Source organism: Eublepharis macularius, chromosome 2, assembly GCF_028583425.1.
Source record: "Eublepharis macularius isolate TG4126 chromosome 2, MPM_Emac_v1.0, whole genome shotgun sequence".
Classification (NCBI taxonomy): Eukaryota; Metazoa; Chordata; class Lepidosauria; order Squamata; family Eublepharidae; genus Eublepharis; species Eublepharis macularius.
This window is the reverse complement of record NC_072791.1, coordinates 35,625,505-35,645,839: the sequence shown is the minus strand read 5'-3', so window position 1 is coordinate 35,645,839 and position 20,335 is coordinate 35,625,505.

The following is a 20,335-nucleotide window of genomic DNA, read 5'->3' as shown; positions in this document are numbered from 1 at the left end:
CTAGATTCATATCACTATCTGCTAAAATATAACTATAACCACTAATGTCTCTATTGAGAATGCATTATTGATAATGGTTGTTTACCACAAGCACCCTGTCGGGTTTCAAGAATGTTTTGTCGCTGAGGAAGTTGTCGTAAAGGCTTAGTTGGGATCCTCATCACTTTTGAAGGATATGCAATGAAGAAGGCACTCCTATATATAATGTGGAGATTGTGAGGGGCAACAGCACAGAGTAAGCAGGTGTTTAATGAACTGGGAGAGGATAAAAAATATTTAAAGCAAATCCTGCTAGGCATCGAGAGAGATACAAGAGCAGGATGGATAGCTTGTATGTAAGAGCATCAATCTAAAAGAAAAAAGTAATATTTGCCATTCCACATACTTCAGAGTTTCCTCATCCGAATCTCACAGGACTGCTACAGACTTGATGACTAATACAGCAAGAGACTCACAAGCAGCTTTATGCATTTCTAAGGACCTGCTCACAGAGATTGATGGTGTATGTGTTAGAGGTCACTGAATGGAGGAGTTTTAAATACAGATAGTGCCAAGGAGCTACACTAAATAGGTTTATAATAAAGAAAAGAACAAGATTGTGTTTAATTAGGAACAACCCCAGTTTAAGAGGCACAGAGCCATTGGGGAGGGGGAAAAACAGTATGAATGTAAACATGCCAGAGCTAAATCACAGAAGTGGATGTATTGTCGAAGGCTTTCACGGCCGGAGAACGATGGTTGTTGGGGGTTTTCCGGGCTGTATTGCCGTGGTCTTGGCATTGTAGTTCCTGACGTTTCGCCAGCAGCTGTGGCTGGCATCTTCAGAGGTGTAGCACCAAAAGACAGAGATCTCTCAGTGTCACAGTGTGGAAAAGATGTAGGTCATTTGTATCTACTCAGGAGGGGTGGGGTTGAGCTGAGTCATTATGTAAGAGTTTCCCAGGGTGTGGAATGCTAATGGCGGGAGGCTTCACTGTAACCTGAGGAGGTTCTTTTGCATATGGATTGGTGCTTGATGTGCTAATCTTCTCTGCAGGGCTATTGTCGGGTGTGGAGTGTTTTGTTGGCCTGGTGTTTTTCAGAACTGGAGCCCATGCTCTGTTCATTCTTAAGGTTTCTTCTTTCCTGTTGAAGTTTTGCTTATGCTTGTGAATTTCAATGGCTTCCCTGTGCAGTCTGACAAAGTAGTTGGAAGTGTTGTCCAGTATTTTGGTGTCCTGGAATAAGATACTGTGCCCTGTTTGAGTTAGGCTATGTTCAGCCACTGCTGATTTTTCAGGCTGTCCAAGTCTGCAGTGTCTTTCATGTTCTTTTATTCTTGTCTGGATGCTACGCTTTGTGGTCCCGATGTAAACTTGTCCACAGCTGCAGGGTATACGGTATACTCCTGCAGAGGTGAGGGGGTCTCTGCTGTCTTTTGCTGATCGTAGCATCTGTTGTATTTTTCGGGTGGCGAAACGTCAGGAACTACAATGCCAAGACCACGGCAATACAGCCCGGAAAACCCCCAACAACCATCGTTCTCCAGCCGCAAAAGCCTTCGACAATACATCGAACACCTCTACGGGGAGGAAACATTCCAACAGACCCGAAGATTGGAAACACTTCGGAACAAGAAAGCACATCTACTCTGTTCTTTGACCTTTCTTCTACGCTGCAGGGACACAAGAACCATTCCATCTTTTCTCACAACTAAAAGAATCTTCAAAACCACACAGGCGAACCGCATTTATGACCGTCTAGAACAGGCCCTCTTACGTGAGAGAATCCACACTACCCGCAGAGAACTTGCTGCCACAGACAAGGAGCTATTTTGCTTGCATATCAACACCAGCCATAAAATGAGAAGTCAGGATTGGGACAAGGTCGATAATCTCACCCACAGGAAGATGGAACAAGTGTTTACCAACCACACATCCAGACAGAAGCAGAAGTTTAACAAACTACAGGAAAAAAGACAGACAAGCCCAATGCTCGACAATGCACGCATTGTCATCAATCTGACAGACCGTCAACTCTCACCAGAAGAAACCTCCATCTTGGCAAAGGGAGGAAACTTTGCAGTCACCCCCACCAGAATTCCTGTGGAAGACATCATTGCAAATGTAGAAGCTGCCATCCGTCATCTACCTGAAGAGGAAGCTGAGGAAATAAGAGGAGAGACAGCCAGGATTCTACGAAAGGCAAAGCTTCCCACCAGCAATATAACACGCAAGGAGAGAAATGCCATCAAGACCCTCAATGCAGATCCAGACATCATCATTCTACCAGCTGATAAAGGCAATGCTACAGTGATCATGAAAACGGAGGAATACAAAAAGAAGATTAAGGAACTCCTGGACCCCTCCACCTACAAAAAACTAAAACGAGATCCCACTTGCAAAATCACCAGGCTAACAAATGCGCTGATCAAGAATTCCTCACTACATCCCGACACGCACAGAAAACTATGCAAGACTGAAGCACAGCCACCTAGACTATATGGACTCCCCAAAATACATAAAGATTCAGTCCCACTCCGACCCATTGTGAGTGCCATTGGTTCACCGACATATGAATTAGCTAGACATCTGGCAGATCTCCTGCAGGACCACATCGGGAAAACCTCGTCTTACATCAAAGATTCAGCAGATTTCATCAACAAAATCAGTTCTCTGAAACTCAATCCACAAGACATACTTGTCAGTTTTGATGTTGTATCCCTGTTTACCAAGGTTCCAGTAAAAGACACTATTGCACTGATTAATCAGATTTTCCCAGAGGATGTAACAGCCTTATTCCATCATTGTCTGACAACCAGTTACTTCCAATGGGACAACGAATTCTATGAACAGATGGATGGGGTGGCCATGGGGAGCCCACTCAGCCCAGTTATAGCAAACTTCTACATGGAACATTTTGAAAAAACAGCTCTAGAATCAGCACCCCACAAACCCAGTGTATGGTTCCGGTTTGTGGATGATACATTCATCATTTGGAGCCATGGGGAGGAAGAATTGAGGGAGTTTTTGAATCATCTCAACAACATCCACCTGAACATACAATTCACAATGGAGAAAGAAAGTGAGGGAAAACTCTCATTCCTGGATACCTTGGTCATCCGCAAAGCAAACTTTCAGTTAGGTCACAAGGTCTACAGGAAACCAACTCACACTGATCGGTACTTACACAAAAACTCCAATCACCACCCCCGACAGAAAAGAGGCATAATGAAAACATTAGTGGATCGTGCAAGACGGATATGTGAGCCGCGCTTTCTCAATGAGGAAATTAATCATCTAAACCACGCACTTCAGGCAAATGGCTACTCCAGAAATGAAATCCGAAGAGCAATCAAACCCAGGATGAATCAAACAACCAAGGAAAAACAGTCACCTACAGGAAAAGTGTTTTTGCCATATATCAAAGGTATTACTGATCAGATGGGAAAGCTTATGGAAAAGCATAACCTTCAAGCAGTATTCAGACCCACCCGAAAAATACAACAGATGCTACGATCAGCAAAAGACAGCAGAGACCCCCTCACCTCTGCAGGAATATACCGTATACCCTGCAGCTGTGGACAAGTTTACATCGGGACCACAAAGCGTAGCATCCAGACAAGAATAAAAGAACATGAAAGACACTGCAGACTTGGACAGCCTGAAAAATCAGCAGTGGCTGAACATAGCCTAACTCAAACAGGGCACAGTATCTTATTCCAGGACACCAAAATACTGGACAACACTTCCAACTACTTTGTCAGACTGCACAGGGAAGCCATTGAAATTCACAAGCATAAGCAAAACTTCAACAGGAAAGAAGAAACCTTAAGAATGAACAGAGCATGGGCTCCAGTTCTGAAAAACACCAGGCCAACAAAACACTCCACACCCGACAATAGCCCTGCAGAGAAGATTAGCACATCAAGCACCAATCCATATGCAAAAGAACCTCCTCAGGTTACAGTGAAGCCTCCCGCCATTAGCATTCCACACCCTGGGAAACTCTTACATAATGACTCAGCTCAACCCCACCCCTCCTGAGTAGATACAAATGACCTACATCTTTTCCACACTGTGACACTGAGAGATCTCTGTCTTTTGGTGCTACACCTCTGAAGATGCCAGCCACAGCTGCTGGCGAAACGTCAGGAACTACAATGCCAAGACCACGGCAATACAGCCCGGAAAACCCCCAACAACCATCACAGAAGTGGGTTAGAAAACCCTCTTCAGACAGCATTACAAACAAAATGTGTCCACAACATAAGGCTCTGTAAATGCTTTTTTTTTTTTTAATAAAATTTTTATTGGAATTAGAATCATTTGATTTCACATTACAATCAATTCCCGTTTCCCAATTTCTAACCCCCTCCCTTTCCCCCCTTTTTTGTAGACTTCCAACAGTTTTCCAACCCTTTGTCCCTTTTCCCTTACTCATTTTAAATTCATCTATCTAACATACATATACTTTCCCTTTAATCTAAGCAATAATTCTTTAACTATTTTTAACACTCTATACCCTATCTTTAAGTCCCTTCTTCCGTATTAGACAAACAATTTGTCCCTTTTTTCATAATTTCATAATTTGCTGGTTTCAAATATTTCTATAAACCATATACCATATAAACCATATAATCCATGCATTCATATAAGTCAACCAATTTAACTTATATTCTGTATATTACTTTTTCTACATATCTTGTCTTCATTCTACTTTAGTTATATTTAATTATGTTATTAATTTCCTCTTTCTTTAATTATACATCTATATAACTATCATCAAAAGTTATCAATCAGTTTAATCCATATATTTCTTCAGGTAGACTTATTCAGTTTAACATATTACACGTTTATACCAGAAACAATATTAATTAGTCGGTCCTTATAGTTAGTTATTTTCTATCCACATTCTATATATTTTTCTATATATAACAATCTAACAAGATAGCTGCTTAGACATTTTCATTTCTCTCTCTACCCTCCGGTAAAGTCACCCCCCTCTACATTTTGTCATATTTCAATAGTTCTCAAACTGCCACAGTTCTCCTCCCACCTCCCATTTCTTCAACACATATTGCTTCAGCTTCTCCCAGTCTGTGTTGAACTGTCCTGGGTCCAGATTTCTCAGTTTTCTTGTCATTTTGTCCATTTCGGCCATATACAGCAATTTGTAAGTCCAATCCTCAATAGTTGGCACTTCTTGTACTTTCCATTTTTGCGCATACAAAAGTCTGGCCGCTGCTGTCATGTAAAATAGCAATGTTCTATATTGGGCTGGAATGTTCTCCATTCCCAAGTTCAGTAGCAGTTCTGGGTTCTTATTGATTTGAAATTGTAGAATCTCACTTATTACTTTTATTATTTCTCCCCAGTACTGCCTAGCTACCTCACACGTCCACCACATATGGTACAGAGAGCCCTCATGTTTTTTACATTTCCAGCATTTATTAGAAGTGTTCGAATTCCCTAGCGCAATCTTCTTTGGTGTCATGTACCAACGATAGATCATTTTGTAAATGTTCTCTTTAATATTAGTACACGTTGTAGTCTTCATTGTGTTTTTCCACAAGTGTTCCCATGCCTCCATTGTTATTTCTTTGTTAAAATTTATGGCCCACTTCACCATTTGTACTTTAACTATTTCATCTTCAGTATACCATTTCAACAGTACTTGGTATACCTTGGAAATTTCCTTCTTATCCTCTTTTACTGATTACTGTAACGCGCTCTACGCTGGGCTTCCCATGGGCCTGATCCGGCGGTTACAGCTGGTACAGAATGCAGCAGCGCGGGTCATTGCTGGAGCACCGGTGTGGGAGCATATTACACCGGTGCTACGCCAGCTGCATTGGCTGCCAGTGGAGTACCGAATCAGGTTCAAGGTTTTGGTGTTAACCTACAAAGCCCTACGTGGACTGGGACCGACGTATCTGAGGGACCGTCTCTCACCATATGAGCCCCGGAGGACTCTCCGCTCTGGCGGAAAACATCTTTTAAGTGTCCCTGGCCCTAGGGAGGCCCGCCTGGCGTCGACCAGGGCCAGGGCCTTTTCAGTCCTGGCCCCGACCTGGTGGAATGCTCTGTCTTGCGAGACAAGGGCCCGGCAAGATTTGCTTGCATTTCACCGGGCCTGTAAGACAGAGCTATTCCGCCAGGCATATGGCTAACGCCGGGCAGTGCCTGCCCCCCCCGTGAAGGGGGGGTTAAACCATCACCCCTATGCAAACACAGAGGCATGTATGAACCACTGGGCAGCATGAATTGTTATATTTAATGTTTTTAAATGTTTTTAAAGGTATTATTTAATGTTTTTAAATGTTTTTAAACATGTTTGTATTTGTTATCCGCCCTGAGCCTGCGAAAGCAGGGAGGGCGGAATATAAATATAATAAATTAAATTAAATTAAATTTTAAAAGTGTCTGCTCTAGTTCCGAATTCTCTGTTCTTATGCCTCCCTTTGCACAATCCGAGTTGTAGAGATCTCTGATTTGCCTATACTGAAACCAATCATAGTTGGGTGATAACTCGTCCTGTGTCTTTATTTTAAGTTTGGAAGATTCTATTCGGGTTATCTCCTTATATGTTAAACACTGTTGCTCAGTATCGACAGCTCTCGGATCTATTACTTCATATGGAACCACCCACATGGGGGTTCCTTCTTGTAAAAAGTCTCTGTACTTCTTCCAAGTTGCAAATAGGCTTTTCCGTATGTAATGATGTAAGAACATAGAGTTCACTTTTACTTTATCATACCATAGGTATGCATGCCATCCGAATATTTTTTTATATCCCTCTAGGGCCAATAATTTCTTATTCTTCAGCGTCATCCAGTCTTTCAGCCACACTAGGCAGATTGCATCATAGTAAAGTCTTAGATTGGGCAGTTGCATTCCGCCTCTTTCCTTTGCATCTTGTAAAACTTTCATTTTCACTCGAGGCTTCTTGCCTGCCCAAACAAAGTCTGATATTTTCCTCTGCCATTTTTCAAACTGCTTAAAGTCTCGGATAATTGGTATTGTCTGTAACAAAAACATTACTCTTGGTAACACGTTCATCTTAACTGCTGCAATCCTTCCCAACCATGACAAATTCAATCTATTCCATTTGATCAAATCTTGCTCAATCTGAGTCCATAGTTTTTCGTAGTTATTTTTGAATAGATCTATATTCTTTGCAGTCAGTTCAACTCCCAAATATTTCACCTTAGTTGTTACTTCACAGTCCGTTATTTCCATTAACAGTTGTTGTTTTTGCTTAGTCATATTTTTGCATAGTATCTTTGACTTCTTTTTGTTAATATAAAACCCTGCCAAATCTCCGAACTCCTTGATCTTCTCTATCACTTTTGGCATATTCTCCATTGGGTCTTCCACAATTAACATTATATCGTCCGCAAATGCTCTGACCTTATAAGAAAAGTCTTTTATTTTTATTCCGCGGATTTCTTCATCTTGTCGTATTTGTATCATCAGTATCTCCAATACCAAAATGAATAACAGCGGAGACAACGGGCAACCTTGTCTTGTTCCTTTACTTATAGTCAATTTCTTAGTAGTCTCATCATTCACCACAATTGCTGCATTCTGGTCTCTGTAGATTTCTTTAACTGCTCTTATGAATCTTTCTCCCATTTGTAGCTTTTCCATAGTGGCAAACATAAAGTCCCAGTTCAAATTGTCAAACGCTTTTTCAGCATCAACAAAGAAGAAACCAACCTCTTTGTCACAACGCTTATCATAATACTCAATAGCATTGATCACTGTCCTTAAATTGTCTCTGATTTGTCTACCAGGTAAAAAACCTGCTTGTTCCTCCTCAATAACTTCCGAAAGCCATCCCTTCACTCTCTCTGCCAGTATCTTCGCAAAGATTTTATAGTCATTATTAAGTAAGGATATGGGTCTGTAATTTTTCACATTAGTCAGATCTTGGCCCTCTTTGGGGATCAATGAGATGTTAGCTTCCTTCCAGGTATCTGGAATCCGTTGATCCTTTAATACTCCATTGATCACTTCTTTTAGGAAAAAACGCATCAGATCTGAACGAGAGATGGAGCGATTTATAAGAGACAATGAAAAGGACTTACCAGCAACAAGATTATGATTATGGAGTGTAAAGTTTTATCTTGGAATGTAAATGGACTTAATTCACCGAATAAGAGAAAAAGCATTTTCACTGGCTATTAAAACAAAAATGTGATATTGTATGTTTGCAAGAGACCCATATTCGAAAACAAGATGTAAAGTATTTAAAATCAAAAAAATTGGGCAATGATTTTGCAGCGGCCTCTAATAAGAAAAAAAGAGGAGTAGTGCTTTATATTAAAGAGGAGCTGCAGCCAAAGTTTGTAATGAAAGATGTGGAAGCCAGATTTATAGCAGTGGAATGCGTATGGAATTTAAAGAGAGTGCTGGTAGTTGGAATTTATGCACCTAATGGAGCAAAAGAAAGCTTCTTTGAGGATTTAAGGAAGCAACTAGATGAACTTTCATATGACCAGATAATACTTGCTGGAGACTTCAATGGAGTGACAAATTTGGACTTAGACAAAAAATCATCAACTGCACAAAAGAAGAGAGGACTGTTACCAAAGTTGTTTTTTGAATTGATACAACAGGAAACCTTAGAAGATGTATGGAGAAGACAAAACCCGAAAAGCAGACAATTTACGTTCTACTCCGCAAGACACTTTACACTATCGAGAATTGATATGATCTGGGCCTCAAAAGACTTAGCGTTATGGACTAAGGAAGTGGAAATAATGCCGATGGTAGGCTCGGATCATAATCCAATTATGTGGAAATTGAGGAGAAGGAGCAAAAGGAAAGGATGGAGAATAAATGAGGACTTACTTCAAGAGGGAGATAATATGGAGATGCTGAGAAGAGAGACAAAGTTCTTCATACAATACAACATGAATAAAGAAGTACCAACTAATAAGGTTTGGGACACTTACAAGGCAGTAATTAGGGGCATACTAATGGACTTAAATGGAAGAGCCAGAAAAAAGAAAGAGGAGAAGAGACAGGAGATCATGGAGAAAATAAAAGCCAAAGAAATACAGTTAAAGAAGAGACCAAGGAAAAAGAAAATTTATCAGGACATTAAAATATTACAAGAACAGCTGACAGCAATGCATAATAAAGAATTGGAGTGGAATCTTAAAAGACTGAATCAAAAAGGGTTTGAAGGTGCAAACAAACCTGGGAAATATTTGGCATGGCAATTGAAAAAGAGAAAGGAAAAGAAAACAATAAATAAAATATGTGAAGATAACAAAACGTATTTGGAATAGACATCCATTAGTAGAGCCTTCTATAAATTTTATGCTAAATTGTATAATAAGAAAGAGTTGAATAAAGAATCAATAGCGACATATTTGGAGAAAATGAAGCTCCCAGTAATCTCGGAAGCGTGGAGAGATAGACTGAACAACGAAGTAACGGATGAGGAAATAAAAATGGCAATACAATCAACAAATTTGGGAAAGGCGCCAGGGCCAGACGGACTTACAGCCAAATTTTATAAGACAATGGCCAACGAACTGGTACCATTCCTAAAAGGCTCTGTAAATGCTTGAACGGCTCTTGGGAGTGCAACTGTGGACTAAAGGAAGCAATTCTGCCCTTGCCTGTATGGGGCAGTATCTCTTTCCAGAGGCCACAGATGCTCTCTCAGCAGAGATTCGGACACTTATGAAGCATTCTGTAAATGTGAGAATCTGTACTGGGAGTGTAGCTGTGGGTATGATAAAGAGATTTCATAGTGCCATAGGAGGCCCCTTTGTGAGATCTCACACTTGAATAGAGACCTGGCAAATTCATTTTCAAAGCTCTCCTGAACATTAAAGTCATTTACCATTTGCCATTTGCCATTTACAAAGGTTGCTACACAGTGAGATCACACAAACATGCTCCCATAGCACTTAGGAAAAACCCCTTCCCCTGTATGTGCTGAATGCTGATACGGAAGAAATAAACGTTTAAAGAGGGGAGGGAAGAGAAGAAATCATTCCCTCTTTTTTCTGGGGATTCTGCTCAATCAATGCACCCTTCTGCAAATTTCATTGGAAGATCCTCAAAATGAACTGCTAGGGATGGAATGTGATTGAACCCTAAACATGATGAAACTACTAGAACCCATTCATCTCTAGTGTGAAGCAGGAAACAGGCTTGACCATTACTGTTGCCTGGACATGCCAAGGATTCAGCTAGGGCCGATCTGCACAGAAAAGCATGTGTTTTACAGAAAGAAATTCTTTAAGGTACAAAGCATCTTTTCCCCTCCACGTTGAGTGTGCATATTTGAACTGAGTTCATTAAATCTTTCACTAGTTTTCTGAGGTGAAATTCAACCAGTTTGCACCTTTTGGGAAAATGTATTTATTTAAAATATTTCTATCCTTGCTCTAATGGGCTGAGGGAAGGCACTAATAAAAACATGAAACATAAAAACAACATATTTGAAACAGTCGGGCCAGGTAAACACTCTATACAACAGGTGGTAACTCACCAGAGCATACTGGTGGACCAAGGTTGTCTAATACAGTTGTTTTAAACAATTCATCCTTGCAGCGGTACTGGAATATCATCAGATGCCCCCCTCCCCAATCTATTTTTGGTGACAGAAGTAATCGTTTGAATCCTAAGGGGTGGTTACATTTGCGTAGCAGCAGCTCCTCTGATGGAACAGGTTTTAGCCATTTCTTCTCTCCTGCTGTAGACTTCCAGTTTGCTTCCCACACTGTTCCTTTGGGTCCACTGGTGTCTGTGTAAGAGTAGGTTGCCTTCCTCTAATGTGATTCTACTCATCACAATGCTTAGGGTTTGGACTGACAGCACCAGGTTGGAAAATTCTTGGAGATTTGCGGGGGTAGGTAATAGGGGAGGGTGGGGTTTGGGGGGGAGGGACCTCACTAGGGTATAATGCATTGTGTGTGCACCCTCCAAAGCAGCCATTTTCTTCCGGGGAACTGATTTCTGTAGTCTGAAGATCAGTTGTAGTTTTGGGAGATTTCCAGTCCCCACTTGGAGGTACCCTTCTTGAGGCTCCAAGCCACTGTTTTTCACAACTCCCAAAGGCTTATTACACTTTTTCATTAGTTGGATTGTCACTTTTGTTAAGACCCCCCTCCTTTTATTTAATAAATAGCACCAGTTCTATGGAATGCTATCAGATCATCTTTCTGTGAAAAGCTGGAGGGCTCTCTCTCCAGAGCACTTAACAGTGCTTCCCTGGATCAGTGTTTTCAAAACCCAAACAAGAAAAACACCATGGGTTTTTTTTTTACTCCAATGAAAATACCGTACCCCACTTGCAAAATCGATAGATTTTTGTGAAGTAGTTTAAAGCCCCAGCTGCTTTTATGTCTGTAGAAAGCAAACTGTAAGCAGTAAGTGGCTATACTTTGGAGAAAAGGCTTGCTAATATGCTAGTGATAATGTTCTAAAAGGAAAGAAGAGGTGTGTGGTAAACTTCTCCGCGTCCTTGCTATGTTTGTCAGCCACAGTTAAGTGGCTAAGAGTAATGATTTTCCGTTAACCTCACCTTGGACCTTTATTACAGCTCCTCCTTATGTTACCTTAAACTTTTACTTTAGAAGGGCCCTGGTTATACCAACACTCCTTTTTTCCTCCACCTAAAGAGCTTCAGATGTTCTCTACTTTACCCAGGCTTATTCCTGCAGAATAGCTTTCCTTTGGCGTTTGAACCCACCGCTAACACCAATTCTATATGGCAGATGAATTTTGCTTAAACAGAAGTAGACTGGTTTTTTGCTTAAACAGAAGTAGACTGTATTTATAAGAACATAAGCAGAGCATTGATAAAAGTATTGGTTTCAGAATAGTTCATGAACTTGGTTTCAAAACAGTTGTATCTTCTTAAAGGCACATTCACAGACTAAGGCTGATTCCGCACACGTTGGATAATGCACTTTCAATGCACTTTATCAATCGTTTGAGGTGGATTTTTTGTTCCGCACTCAAAAAAATCCATTCCAAATGATCTATAAAGAGGATTGGAAGTGCATTATCCAATGTGTGCGGAATCACTCCCAGTCACAAAGACTAATTTTCCACACATATTTTCACTAACAGAATAAACTCTTATCTCATCCACACAGGCACAGATTCCCTCAGGCTCTTCCACACAGCCTGCCTGACCTAGATAGAATAACGTCTCTCAGAGATACACACAGACTGACCCAGGCTCACACAGTTTGCCTGACTTAGAAAGAATTTCTCCAGGCTCCACACAGATTCAAGGAACTTGACAGACTGAATACTTTTTCTCAACACTCTGACTAAAAACTGCAGTTCACTCCGCCCCTTAGGGTCAGCTACCACCCAATCAGAGCAGACTCAAATCATCCAACCAGCCCCCACTTCCTTCTTTCCTCAAAGGCTCGCATTTAAACTCACAGTAACATATACTAAAAACTCCCATATGAACAAGCAGAAATCACAAAAACATAATTACAAGCAAAATCTTACATTAAGGGTGAGCAAATTGAAACTTAGGCCGATTCCAGACGGCCCTCCCCATGCTGAAACGTCGCGCGTTGTCGCGCGGAAAACGCGAAATATCGCGTTTTCTCACGTGAGTTTTGCACGACGTCGCGCAAGAAAACGCGATATTTCGCGTTTTCTGCGCGACGATGCGCGATGTTTCGGCATGGGGAGGGCCGTCTGGAATCGGCCTTAATTCTGACAAGACAGAGGTGATGCTGGTTTAGGGTTTCCAGGTCTCTCTGGCAACTGGTATGGAGGGGCAGCACTTACTGGGATTCAGCCTTGCGTGTGCACAAAGTATGTGTGTGCTCCCAGCTGGTGTGCAATGACATCACTTCTGACCTGCCCTCATGATTTGCCTGTTTGAGGCTGAAACTGGGCTTGTATGAAGTGCAGGAGCGCTCCTGCAATCAGCGTGATGACCTCACTTCTGGAAATGACATCATTGTATGCTGGCTGGGAGTGGGTGTGCTGCCTGTTTGCCCAGGTTGTCTGCGAGTGATGGGTGATTGCCAGGTGGCCTGCAACCTCCCACTGATTGCCAGTGATTGGCAGGTAGAGAGGCAAACTTCTGGGAGTTTGCCCACTACTGGCGTGCACCTCGCAAACCTATGGCGGTTAAAAAGGCAAAGGTTCTGGACAGTGTTACTTTCCCTACTTTTAGTGGACTTAAAATATCTTCCTTGTACTTGGTGAGGAGTTTGGGAGTGATACCAGGTCCTGCTCTTTTGCTGAAGTACACATTTAGCTCTGTGTGGCTCTACCTTTGAAGACCATATGGAAACCTCAATGGGTGCAAAATGGTGTAGCTGACTGCCTTGCAGGTGTTGGCAAAACTATGCATGCTACACCCACCATGTGGGCAATGCACTGGCGATGTATCTGTTTCCAAGTACAATTCAAGGTCTGCCCCCCCCCCCCCGCCCCACATCTCCATGGCTGCCTTTCTTCCTCAGTGACAACTACAGTCTGTTCATCGGGAGCCACTTTTGGACTTGACTTGCAGGCGCCCTTGTGGACTTCGGCTCCCCAGGCTATGGATTTTTCTGTGCTAGCCCTGGTATTATGGAATGGTGGCCTTCCTGAGAATGTGAGAAAGACTGCTAATCTGATGGTATTCCAGATTTGGGGGGTGGGACATTTGACTACTCTGAATTTGAAATTTGGGATAATGAATACCCACCCACGCACCCATCATTTGTCTAAGTTTTTCCACAGCATCATCCTACTAAAGATATGTGGGTCATTGCCTGCTCTACATTCTGTTTTTGAAGAAAAACTAGATATTCGTTTAAAAATAGAAAGCAACAATGTAGGTGGGCGTATATTTTGATGTTTGAGGCATAAAATCCTAAGGACAGTGTTCATGGAGGTAAATATATATCCCATGACTGAAAGTTCATTACTATTTAATATTTGCCCCAAAATCTTCTAAGTGCAATAGTTTGCTTTAAAATGCCTGATTGTCAGTCCCATGTGTCAGTCAGCCTTTAGATACAAAATAAATGAATCTAATAATTTGACTTTCATCTATTGTTTTGTACATAGCGAGGTACAAATATGAAGCTGTCGTCTACTGAGTCAGTCAATTGATCTATCACAGGTAATAGTGTCTACTCAGAGTAGACACTATCTCCAGGGTCTCCAGAGATCTCCAGGGTCTCAAGTCAAAGTCCCAACTCCTGAAGATTTTGGCCATTTCCACACACGTTGAATAATGCACTTTCAATGCACTTTAGCAATCCTTTGGAAGTGGATTTTTTGTTCCACACATGGAAAAGCAGTTCCAGATGTTCACTAAAGAGTATTGAAAGTGGATTATCCAACGTGTGTGGAAGCAGCCTTTATCTAGAGGTGCCAGTGATAGAATGTGATGGAACGTGCGACCTCCTGCATGCAAAGCAGAGGCTCTTCCACGGAGCCACAGCCCCTCCAAAGGAGAGAAGGAAAGAGGAACCATCCCCAAGCTCCAGCTCCACCCCATAAAATAATTTTGGCTTTACTTTGATGGATCTGTTGCTGCCTTTTAGTAACATGCATCAGCCAACTTTTCTGTGTCCTGCTCAGGGGGAAAAAATCTTTATCAATACCTAAAAATCACTCCCACTGCAACTCTAATGGAATCTATTTAGGCCAGGGTAATTTGTTAGAATGTGTTTGCCTTCTTAGGCATTTAAAAAAAAATGAGATACAAGAAGTCTGGGTTGAATATTTAACAGGCACACCAGTGCATCTTGGGAAAATGCATTATGGACACAGGCCTGTCATCACCTCCTTCGCAGTCACATTCTCCTTTCTCCAGCTGTTCATGTGGCCCACACCTGTGGTGAGCAGTAATAATAATCGTTGCACTTAGCACCTACGGAGAGCTTTTCATCTACAAAGAGATTTTCAAATGTTAATTAAATGTAGGCTGGGTGGTTCATACGGCCCAGGAGAGAGATGATGCAGAGGTGGAGAGCTCAGCGACACTCTCCATATGCCAGCATGGCAACACGGTAGGTATTTTGATTTTTTTTTTTTACCACATAAACTTTTTATCTCACTATCTGCAGATCTGGAGGACAGAATGTGGCACTGCAAAGCTATTCATACATGCCCAGGGTAAGGCCAATCGCAGCCGTGGGGTCAGTTTGGCTAGGGATTCTGATGGTATTTTGCCATCTTTTGGGTGTGCAGTAAGGGTCATTGGGTGTCTGTGGGGGAGAGGTAACTGTGAATTTCCTCCATTGTGCAGGGGGTTGGACTAGAGAACCCTAGAGGTGCTTTCGAACCTATGATTCTATGATTCTATAATTCTAAAGTATATGTCTGAATAGAAAAGAAACATTTAATCTGTTTTCAGTGACTGGCATACAAGGTGACCTCTGGAGAAGGTTGGCCTCTTTTCCTTCATCCAAACCCAGCTGTGGAAAATGACAAAACAAATGAAAACACCAAGGTGAAAACTCAATATTGCATTTCAAATTCACTTTCCTGGTAAATAAACTATTGACTGCTAGGAGGGAGGTCACCTGCTGCACACTGAACACGGGTGTGCATGCTGCAAAGAAAGCTTTCCTCTTGATCTTAGTTGTCACACTGAAGGTTCATAATGGTCATCTGTGCCTGATGTTGAAGCAGGATACCCACCACTTTGATGAACAAGGTCCTCACCTTGGAGGCATGCTAGATAGTCTGTATTGTGAAGGACACTTCCTCTTCCACTAATACTTCCATTTGTACAAGGGCCCATTGAAAACCATTGAGCCTGTACCAACAAAAATTTTCATGGAACAGGAAACACTCTGCAAAGCTGAGATGGGTGCGCAGAACTCATTCATACGATACAAGCCCTAATCATTAAGAAATATCATTAAGATATAAGGAGCTCTGTTATATTGTTCTGGACCAATGTCAACTTCAATACTGGTAACAGACCTTGAAGGTCTCAGAGAGGTGTTGGCCAGCAATTATACTGGAAATTCTTCAGATGTGTCAAGAATTAGAACCTGGAGTTGGGTATGTGCATAGGGGACTTCAGTAGGGCAGGAAGCGCTCCATTTGCAGAGTTCCATTATCAGAGCTCCATTTGCAGCTCCCTAGACCCTGCCAATGTTCTTTTCGACTGAGCTTGCTCCCAGTAAAGTGTTCTTAGGATTGCATTGTTATAGAGTCACCTTGCTCCCAGAAAACTGGGAACCAAGGCAGGTAACAATAATACAACCAAAACATCATACTTTAAAAATAACCATTAATACAGCCAGAGATAAATTTAAAACAGAGTCTAAGCCCTTTAATCCCAAAGTACTAAAACTCTCATCCCTCTGAGCCAAAAGCCATTCTAAAAAGTTCAGACTTACACCCCTTCTGAAAATGCAAAAGGGACATGGACCTTTTAATGCCTTCTAGGCAATTGTTCTACACTATGGAAGTGATATATTGTCGAAGGCTTTCACAGCCGGAGAACGTTAGTTGTTGTAGATTTTCTGGGCTGTATGGCCATGGTCTTGGCATTGAACATGTCAATGTTCAATCTCCCATTGACTCTGAGAAATCTCTGTCGTTCGGTGCTACACCTCTGAAGATGCCGGTCACAGCTGCTGGCAAAACGTCAGGAACTACAATGCCAAGACCATGGCCACACAGCCCGGAAAATCTACAACAACTATGGAAGTGGGTACCAAAAAAAAAAAAAGACCCTGAGGAGGCAGACATTCATACTGTTGCAGGACCTGGATCCACTAGAAGACATTGCTGTGGTCAGCATAGCAAAGCTGACATGTGAGCTGAGGGTGGAAGAGATATGGTGCACATACTAAAGCCATATTCACAAGTTGTATAGCATGCTCAGAAAAGCTTTGTAGGCACTGACAGCCAACAAGAGAAGTATTTTAAGGCTTTGCCCTTTTTAAGAAGTATGTTTCTAGCCATCAAAGCTGCCAAAAATTTAGAAAACATAACACCATACCTTCAAAGCAATGAAAATCAACATGTTATACTTTAAAGTTTCATGTATTTTAAAGACAATGGGATCTTGGAACATTAGAAGTGAACAAATGACAATGTTACTTCTTCAGACTGCATTTACTACTACTGAGAGTGGTATATGCCCAACATGTGTCAGGCCACAGATGTACAACAAGACTGGCAGTCAGACATAGGTCTTAAAAGGCGGGGAGGAGCTTCCAGTTTCCCTAAGAATGAGGAGCCAAAGAAAAGGAGTGAAAAGCTCCCCACTGCGCTTTCCAATGGTGAAAGCGGGGTGGGAGGAAAACCGGGAGCTCCTTTTCCCTCCTCACAACACTTCCTCTCAGCACTGGTCAACCAAGCACCTTTTCAGATGAGTTCTCCCAACATACATCTGACTGCACCTCTGGTTATGCACACCCTGAGCCACACAGATAAAAGAAACCATCACACAATGCAGAGCCTATGGGACTTGTTTTCTGAAATGTATGTAGTGTTGTCTGAGTGAAGAACATAAATATTTTATTCCAAAGGTACTTTCTACGCTGCTTCTTAGGAGTTACGGCAGCCTAATGAGAACTGAGGCTTGAGAACGTCAGAACTGGGAGAGATCCCTGGGTTCAGTGGTGGAATACATCTGTATAAAATTCAACCCTTGCGTCTCCAATGGTAGATTTCAGAGAGTAAGTCTGGAAAAGACTTACTGCAAATGTTTCAGTCCAATCATTTTCACTGCTGTTATTGAGGATTCATTTATTCCTTCTGTCTTTTTACATTTGCATATTTATACATACAATGTATGTTATTTCTGTGTATATTTGCCATGTATAACATATTGATGCAAAACAAAAATGAAATTTGCACAAAGGAAATCTCTGAGTTGAGTAGCAGTGATGAGAAATTTGAAATCATCCCTAGTTGGCCTCTCCATCTCTCCCATGACATGCCTCTATTCAATCTGTCTAGAAGCCACCTCAAAAGATAAAAGAAGCCTTGTCTGGATAGAAATTCATTGCTGTATATTAAAACTTGATGTAAAGTACAATCTCACAGGGATATGGCTTATCTGTCAAAACTACACTGAAACCTCAAGGGGGTAGTACACTTTTCAGAAAAGACTGTTGGCTAGTACATTTACTGTGTTGCTGATGGGTTCTGAACTACAATGACAGATTAAGGGCACATCACACCTGGATGTTCTTCTGCACCCAGCTGAAATGAATGGGGATTGTGCAAGAGTGTGTGATGTGCACAGCTACCATTCATTGCAATGGAGCAATTGCAAGAGAACTTTCAGGTATGTTGGTTGGCATGTAGTCTTATGGAATGAAGACAAATCTAGAGGATGGATTCTAAACCAAGACAGATTGTAAAGAACTACAGAAGAAGCTCTCTAAATTCTGTGAGTAGGCAACCATGCAGCAAATGAAATTCACCTTGATTAAATGCGGTGATGGAGAGTGTGGGGTTTTCATGGCAAGATACTATCAAAGGTGATTTGCCATTGCCTGCCTCTACCACCCTGGTCTTCGCTAGAGGTCTCCCATCCAATTACTAACCAATGCCAATCCTGCTTAGCTTCTGAGATTTGATGAGATCAGGCTCACCTGGGTTATCTAGGTCAGGGCTGTCTAAATGTAAAGTGATGTACCCTGTGAGGTGGGTGGGGCTGAGAGAGCTCCTAGAACCTGTGACTGACCCTAGGTCACCCAGCTGGCTTCAAGTGGAGGAGTAGGGAATCAAACCTGGATCTCCAGATTAGAGTCCTGCACTTTTAACCACTACACCAAACTGGCTCTATGATCCTACTAGGTAGTTCTGTATTGTCTAATGTCAGTCCTAGGGTTGCTTATGCTCTGTTTCAGCATTTCTTCAACTCTGTAATGGATTCTTACTAATGCTATAGATCCAGAGGAGTTAGCCATGTTAGTCTGTAGTAGCAAAATAGAAAAGAGTCCAGTAGCACCTTTAAGACGAACCAACTTTACCGTAGCATAAGCTTTCGAGAACCACAGTTCCCTTTGTCAGATCTGATGAAGAGAACTGTGGTTCTCAAAAGTTTATGCTACAATTAAGTTAGTTAGTCTTAAAGGTGCTACTGGACTCTTTTCTATTTTACTAATGCTATGTCTTTGTAAACTTGTATTTATTTACCCTACAGAATTGTTAATGGAAATGTCCTTAATATTGACTGGGCTAATCTTGTACTATGTAATCCGCCTTGAGTCTCAGTGAGAAAAGTGGACTATACATGACATACATACATACATACATACATACTCAGCTAGGCAAATTAGGCTGAAAAAAGAGTAACTCCTAAAATCAACTAACAGTGCAATCCTAAGAAAAGTTACTCCAGTCTAAGCCCAGTAAAATCAATGGGCTTAGACTGGTGTAACTCTGCTTAGGATGGCACTATAAGTTTCATGAATTTGAACCCACTCCTAGGCCAACCCAGTAACCACTACAGCACAATATAGTTCATCTAGTGCTGTTTCACTTTAACGACCTTAATATTCCATACATTTCCTTTGTAGAAGAATCATAATATATGTAGAATGAAGTCTCAGTCAATGACTGTTTTCAGAAAATATGGAAAATAGCCATTCTGCTTCTAAACCGTGCAAAGACTGTCAGGACTTTAGTATTTCCATTAGCTGCTTCCTGGTGCTCTTCCTACTTATGCAAATCTTAAGCAATTTGTTTTAACATGTAATTTAAAATGTGCAAATTAGTTGAAGTCCTCCAGGTTTCCTATGTTCCACTATGTCCTGGGTCGAAAGCGAGTTCCCACCCCCAGACACAAGGTGTTATAACACTTTATTAAAGGTTATTAAATCCTTGAATTAAAGGTGTGAGAAAATTGGAAATTATAATTAAATGAAGGTGTTTGCAACTTTATGGCAGCCCTGAACACTATCCAACCTATGCTGTTATCAGTTATTAGAAATAAATGTCAAGTATAATTTTTAAAGTGCTAAGAAAAGTCATAATAGGGTGTTCCTAGGTAATTTATCCTACTCAGCTTCAGCTGACAAGGATGAAGCTTTACCTTAATGAATCATTTCAATGTAGTTGCTCATAAGATTTGCAATATATATTTATGTATGCAATATTGCTCTGCTCTAAAAACTGCAATTCAGTTTTAAAATATTGGTTATAACATTTCTCATGTTTGCTCCAGAGACTTTGGTAAGTATTTATATCATAGCAAAACATGTCAACTTCTGCCTCAAAAAGGAGCATAGATCCCAGGAAGCAGGAGAGCAATGTATACAGAAAAAGAGGGCAGTCCTCCCCCCTTACCCACACACATACAGCCATGCACAGTCCCCCTATTCTTCTATAAGAAATGTGTGTTGTGTGCCATCAAGTTGCTGCCAACCTAT